At 46.2% G+C, this 7,784-nt stretch overlaps 1 non-coding gene across 1 annotated transcript; it reads right to left on the bottom strand.

The window, feature by feature from the left end:
* Nucleotides 1–1,084: 1,084 nt before the first annotated feature.
* On the bottom strand, nucleotides 1,085–1,246 carry LOC138517243 (U1 spliceosomal RNA). Its single transcript, XR_011282453.1, has one exon. It is a non-coding gene; the product is annotated as a U1 spliceosomal RNA (small nuclear RNA).
* Between the last annotated feature and the right edge of the window lie 6,538 nt (nucleotides 1,247–7,784).

Below are 7,784 nucleotides of genomic sequence, written 5' to 3'. Positions count from 1 at the left end.
ATGCAGTCCCAAAGATAGCTTTTGGTGTCATGGGCAGTGATCAAAGGTTAGTTGCTTGTGATTTCTTTCAGTGTCTATGGGCCTCATTACACATTAGGCGGTAAGGGTTTACCGGTACCAGTAAGGGCACCGGTACCGGTAAACCCTTACCGCCTTACTACGAGTTCCCTTTGCGGGGCCCGACCTTAACGGCTGGTTTTACCATCCGTTAAAGTAGGGTGCCGCAAAGGGACCTTGGAGCTAATTACGGTACCGTAATTAGCACCTTCCCCATTCCCATTATGCCCTATGGGGGCAAAAATGGGAATGGGGAAGTGCCTTGGTGAATGGGGAATTACCGCCCCCGCTCACCTTGGAATAGGGCGGTAATTCCGCCATCCACCAAGGCGGACACGGTAAAATACCGGCGGCAACCATGGCGGCAACTAATAGCGCCATGGTTACCGCCTACCGTGTAATGAGGCCCTATGTGTTCATATTTTTCTGAAATAGTGGGGGCGACCGAGCATAGCGAGGGAGCTACAAGGTTCTAGGGAGGGTTTGGGGGGGTTGAGCCCCAATAATTTATTTTTAAATAATGGGTTGAAATGGTGCATTTTACAGCAGAAAAGGTGACCAAAAAGCCATAGGTTTACAATCAGTTCTAAAGGGGAACATGAAAATTCCATGTCACCAACAGCAGAAAAGAACATTTTACAACACAACACATTTTAATGATCAATGTGTCCACAGTGTAAGACAGCACTGTCACTGATGTAACACATTGTCATGCTGGTTGTACCCTAAATATGCCCCTGTAGCAACATGTCTATGCTGGCTGTTCCCAATTTAGACCAGCATTGTCCTGTACAAAGCATGATTGATGCTGCCTGAGCATGTGCCCAATACATATGGCAGCTTATCTCTGTAATACATATTACTTCTGTGGTGATGAAAGAAGCATAATTCAATTCAACAGATAAAATGTGGAAAAGCGATCACCCAAAGGTGAACCTAATTGAAGAAACGCAATGTGAGCACAATCTTAAAGTATGCAACCTAGCAGGCCTAATGCACACTTTACCTTTTCTTTCACCAATAAATCAGGGGGAGAACGCGAACGCAGTCCTCCACTGCCAGAAATAATGCAGTCATGTATCCCGCATTTGGGAACATAGCAGGGGTCAGCAAATCCGATGTGCAATGGGTAAGCCTCACCCTGGGAGATCTGCCCTTGAGATCAGATTCTCCCCTGCCAGCTAAGTATGAATTGCATGCAAGAGGACAGGGTTTGGGTCAGTTCTGGGAAGCCCCGCTAAGCGAGGGCGAGAAGGCAGGCCCTGGCCCAGCCCCAACCCCCTGCCCCCCCGGAAGCTCTGAGCATCTGCAGAGCTGCCTGTCCCGCATGTAGGGGGAAGCTCCAGCAGGCAGAGCCCAGCAGAAGAGCAGATTGTAGCGCAGTTCCTTCCTCCCATCAGGCTCTGCTCGGCCTGAGATTTGTATAAATAGCAGGATGGCTCGAGCAGGCCTGTTGCAGTCTGCCCACTGGCCTGTCAGCCCTACACGGGCCCATGGCCCTCCTGAGCGAAGCTGCTCAGCGCTGGCCGCATTGACACCATCATAATCATCCTGGATCTCGACGCTCCACCACCCCTGAATCTCAGAGTTCTGCTCAATGACAATGCTGAAGCTTTGACATCTTTGCCGTAACCATATGCCGTGTTGTGTCAGCCGAGCCTGCACAGCACCAAAGGCAAGTATTCCCTTGTCCGGACCCAGAGGTCACTGAGTCTTCCAGTGCCATCCACTTGGCACGGCCTACTGTTCCCAGCATTTTCTACTCGCAAATCAGCACCACTGCCAAACAGAACTGCATCATTGGGGCCCATCGCTGCTGCTATCGGACTTGACCCCAGCCCAGCACAAAGGCATCCATGCTTCTGGTCTGATGCTGAAAAGCCTGGCTCTGCTGGGATCTGAAAGACAAGAACTAAGGTATTTTGGGAAAATAGTACTATTGTTTTTTGTGTTGCAACTGTGTCAGCTCACACCTCTCCTGAAGGGTATAGGCTGCCCTCAGACTGTGCTACCAAGAGAGTGAAAATAAGTTATACCTGTTGGGCTTGCCTGTTTCACTTTTATGATTGGGATCACTGCTGCATGGATATTAAGCGTGTTATAAATAACCTATCATATCATATCAAAGATCACAGATCAAGATCATAAGCAACTTCCAGAAACCTTGGCAGGTGGTCCACTGAGGCCCATTTGCAGGTTGCAGTGTGTTATTGAGGCACTACTAGGGTAACATATTGTGCTGTACATGTGGTATTCGCCATGCTTTGATACCTCACTGGCCACATCTCTAATGTCCAATGTACTTGGTATAATGCATGGACATTTTCATCAATCCGCACTGTGCTTAGAGGTAAACGTATCTGAGCTCCCGTTGTTCTTCTTTGTCTCGAGACGTGGAAAAAAAGCACTGCAAAGGTTAAGTTTCTCAGCTGATAAAGGTTCATCTTCGGTGACTTTCGCAATTCAAAAGAAAGATTTTAGGGGCAGACAGGGTGTGTCGCCGCAACCCCTGCTAAACATATGTCCAGAGATGACAAACCTTGAAAGTAACTCCGCACAATGGCCCTCTGAGCAGCGGCCCACAGCTAATCAGGGGTTCAGGAATCCACTGTGCTGCCCACGCCAAGAGGAGCTCCTGCACAGCACCTGTCCACATAATCCTTCGCCCTGGGCCAGCACTCTCTTCTCCTCACCTCACTACCTCCTCCCTTCATCTCGGCTCGCCCTTTGCCCCTCGGAGCACCATGTAAGAAAGGAACGGGCATATCTGGGCAAAGTAATTGCTACTATATTACTCCCATTGTTCATAGTTTGTGGGAGTACTGGGTAATTGTATGGACCCGCGCTCACTGAAAATGAATGGTATTCCCAAGGTAACCCTCACTATGCCGTGATACAAATTAGTCACTCCTTCCTCCATCATCAAGTCCCAAGATCTTCTTGACAAATTTATTTATTTCTGCAATGTTTGGTGGATATCCGACAAACATTGCATAAATAAATAAATAAACGTTTCGTGGCTGAGGACTGTAACTACCTCTGTTGACCCCATGGGGTCACCAGAGGAAGTTACAGTTTTGCGCACAGGCACATTTAAAAAAAAAAAGTTTTTTTTTCCTTTTTTTTTACTTACTCAAGAGTTGTCCAACATATGGCCTCGCGGGCCACATAAAATGGCTTGGCAGGCCGCATTGTGGCCCGTGGGCCATATGTTGGACAACCTTGGTTTAGATGTTTCCACTGTATAATTGTGCCATGTAGGACAAAACTGGATTTTAGTTAAAGTAATTGTGGGAGGTTTTGGACATTGTAAAACTCACATCATAAATCTGACATCATTCTCTTGAAATCCAACCAGCTGAGAGCGAGGCGGGGACTATCACCCCTGACCAATCCAGTAGTTTAGAGGTGTGCTTTGCTAAACCTGCCCAGCCATACCCAGCCATATACTTTGATGATGTCACTATGCAATATAAATAAGTGTAGCTGACAAGACTCCAGTCACACACTCTTCCTGAAGTTCCGGCACTGCGTTCCTGATCTGTTCCATCCAGATTCCAGACCTCACTATAAGGCCAAAGCATTGCTGACCCTACTCCAGAGCCCACTGCAAAACCCAAGCATAGCTGATTCCTACTCCAGCAAGGCCATTTATCCAGAATAAACCCACTAATCTCCCATTAACAAAAAAGGGGAAAGCTGTGGTACCTTTTGCATCCTGAAACCAGGCTGGCTTGCTGCCCACTACCTGCATGCCCACTGAAATCCAACAATTCAGCTGTCCTTTGCCAGGAGAATTACAATCCAGCTGACCTTTAGTATCCAGTGACCAGAAGTGCCATTCTGCTGTCCTTGCCATCCGGTGACCAGAACGGCCCAGCTGTTTTATTTTGCCAGGCGCGCAGCCGTGTGGTGACCAGAACCTGTTGACGGTCCAAAAATCCCAAAGCTAAAAGTGGACTGTGAGTATAATCCCTACCCCATAGAAACCCATAACCTATCTTGTCTTGCTTACTTATCCTTGGATACTTTTATCCTTATCTCACTCTCTAAGCCATCCTATCCATATCCTGATAACTTGTTAAAACTGTTAGAATCATCTGTGCACCCTGCCCGTGACTTTCTAAAGTGCTACCAACATCTCTTTTCAATTTTATCTTGTGTAATCCTAAGCCATTAGTCATATTTTTAGTGGTCGGACTGGTATCCGCCAGGGTTGGGCGTTCGGGTGACGGGGTTGAATTTGTGAATCAACCTTGGATCTTACGGTGTCCATCTTTGGTGGTCTAGTCTGAATACTCTTGTTTAAAGTAAAACTGTCTTGTCACAACTGATTTCCTTTCCTATTTCACAGCTTCATTTTGCTCAAAGCGCACATTTTTGTATCTTGCATAACTCATCCAGTTTCATAGCTAGAGACCTATTTTCACTTCTATAATATCCCTGTGATATACCTCTATCCCCCAGCCCAAAAACACTCCAAATCAGAGTATTTCAACCGTTTTTATTAAAAAATGTTTGGGTAATTTAAAGCGGGAATTGAAAAGAAATACAACTTGTACACGTGTCATTTGGCTGCAATCTGTTCTAAAATGTCCACTCATTTCGAATTGTATGCCTTTTGCTGATCCATTGCCTTGTGATTGCCAGTGATATAACATACATTCTATTGTGATAAAACATATGTATATTATAATTTAACCACACATTAAGTCATAATTTGCCATTTCCGATTGCTATTTTAGGCCTCTGTTAAGGGTTTAAAGTCTGTTTTTGCCTCTTATACTGGGCCTCATTACGACCCAGGCGGTAAGTTACCGCCTGGGCCGTGACTTTACCACCATGGCGTAAACGTAGTGGTTGGCGGACTTACCGCCCCATTCCGAGTTTGGCGGGGCGGTAAGTCCCCAATCCCCATTTACCCTTCCCCATTCCCATTTTTGCCCCATAGGGCATAATGGGAGTGGGGAAGGCGTTAATTACGCCACCGTAAATTACGGTGGCGAAATTAACTAATTAACTCCATGGTCCCTTAGCGCCATGGATTTTAACACCTGCTAAAAGCAGGTGTTAAGTCCGCCATGGCGCTAAGGGACCTCGTACTCAGGCGGTAAGGGTCGGCGCTGTTTACGCCGCCGTAAAACCCTTACCGCCTGAGTCGTAATAAGGCCCTCTGTGAGGGATGGTCGGATCTTTATTCTGTCTTCTGACTCTTATTCCTGATTACCTGCTGCTTTCTATCCACTCAGAATTCGATTATCTGTCAGTTGAGGGAACATTGCAGGGGGAAACCTTAACTTGGGTGCTATCTTTCCGAAATCAAAAAGTGTTCCCTCTTCTGGACTTTAGTGTGATTATCCTGGGGAGTGATCTGCCGTTGGATGATCTCACTCTGAGTGAGAAGAAGTGGTTGTTCAGAGGGGCGATGATTGGCAAAAAAATCGTCTTGAGAAATTGGAAAAATGCTTTGACATTGGACATTGGGACATGGCTGTCTGAGATGCATGACCTGGTGAACATGGAGAGGGTGCTGTTTCGGAGAATTGGCAAATTAGGTTTGTTTGAGAAAATATGGGGTAGATTTTTGCAGCTATTTCGACTGTGCATTGTTGCTGTTGGGTAAGGGGGGGTTTAATGTATCCTGATTTGTACATTTTCCTGTGTACACTGTTGTGATTTTCCTTTGTTATTGGTATTGTTCTTTCTATTAATTAATTGATTGTCTTGCTATCTGTAATAGTGGTAATGTAAATAAAAGGTTTTTTTTTAAAAGTGTTCCTATTCAATTGTTCTGTGTATATGTTCTAGGAGAAGGGTAACCAAGTGTCTTGATTCCATTTTCATTGTAATTATCACCCCATTGGTGATTGCTGCCCCATATTAAAAATTGTATGATTTCTTTTGAATTTTAAAATAAATAAATAAATATTGCATTTTACCAACCAGCCTGGTTCATGGTCCATTGTGACCTGGGGTATTTGAAAAGGGCTGTGATATGAGTTGTGCACCATCTCAAAGTGAATCTGCATAAAATAAGGAAAAAAGCATTTCAGTTGTGCGCTACATACTAGGGCGAGACCAAGGTGTGTGTCGCCTGATTCAAATCCTTAATATCTCCAACAACCCAATCACCCCCGCCCTGCCCAAATTCCTTTTCTTAACTAACAGCCCCCATTTCCCAGCTCTCTAATGTTTCTGTTGTATTTAGCAGATTTCCAGTGCCCCAAACTCTTAACATTTTTTTCAGACATGCCCATCCAACTACCTTCGGAGGCCGCCCCGATCCTAAAAGAATGAGTGCCAGAATCTTCAGCTTTCTCCGCCAAAGCCAACAGTGCTTTCCTCATAGCCCCCAAAACTTGAGCTGCAGTCACCTCAGACCCGTTTTCATGCTGGAAAACCACACACTCTCTTCTCTTACATCTTGCCCGCTACAATGCTCCCGCCCTCACTGGACACAAATCCTTACTACCTCTATCCAGAGGCACCGACAAGTCCTTTCTTTTCTGATCCATTTTTGATCTACAAATCTTTATATCCATGTTGTTTTCTGATAAGTGGACGTCCCTCCACAGCAGATCTCCTTCTCCTCTCCTCCCCGCCACCAGCTCCGACACCCAAAATGCCCCAGAAAACAACCAAATAAAACATGTCACTTTACCATGATGACCAGCACACCCCCTCCAAAACCTTGGACACCCTCAATAACCGGCCCGCTGAAACAGGTCTCCTGCTATCATTACCCTTCCTTTTTTCCCTTACCCATCCTTCCAACATCCTATGTGCCATTTCACCTTGACTGGGCTGAAAGCCCCAAAACCATTTCCCATAAAAAGCAATGCCTGCCAATGTCTCTGCTATTGTTGCCCTAGATCAACCCTCGTCCATACACCCCTATATAAATTCAATCCAGCATCCCTTCTCCTCTCCTCCACATCCCCCATACCCTTCCAACTGCGTACTCACCATTTTAGAAAGTCCAACCATGCTCTCTTGTATGCAGTCCTAGATGCAGGGACTAGAGGACCCTCTACTAAATGCAGTGCTTGAAGTTTCCTAGCTGCCACATCTCCTCCGGGATCCGATGCCCGCTCACATCCACATCAGGTGCCATCCCATGGAATCTCTGCCACTAAAAACGAGATAATGATCAGCGTTGCCATTATCCTTCCCTGTCACGTGAGTTGCTTTAAACACCACATTCAACTTCAGACATCGCAGTACAAATTCTCTCATTAGCCTGGCTACGCTCTGGTCCCTACCTGACTGCCTGTTCACAATATTGACCACCACCTCATTGTCGATGTTAGAATTCACTTTCTTATTCTGCAACTCTCTGCCCCACACCTCCAGTGTGACTAGCAACGGGAAAAACTCCAAAATGGCTACGCTCCTCCATGCTCTCTGCCCCTGCTCAGGCCACTTTTTTTTCCGCACACCACTTACTTACCCCTCCAGTACACTACAAAACCTCCTGAACCTCCCGCGTCTGAAAAAAACGAGAACTTCCCATGCAACTGGGTCCCCGTGCAGCCACATTGACATTCCATTGAATTCTTCCAAAAACCTAAGCCAAATCTTGCAATCCTCCATGACCGCTCCTGAAATCCTCACCCTGTGATGTGGATACTTTTCCCCTGCCATAGAACTTGCCATGTTCCTGCAAAATGTGTGACCCGGGGCCACCACCTGAAATGCGAAATTGAGATGCCTTACTAACCTCTGCA

The sequence above is a fragment of the Ambystoma mexicanum genome, chromosome 6q, assembly GCF_040938575.1.
Source record: "Ambystoma mexicanum isolate Mex_15411 chromosome 6q, UKY_AmexF1_1, whole genome shotgun sequence".
Lineage (NCBI taxonomy): Eukaryota > Metazoa > Chordata > Amphibia > Caudata > Ambystomatidae > Ambystoma > Ambystoma mexicanum.
This window is presented reverse-complemented; position numbering and strand designations above follow the sequence as displayed.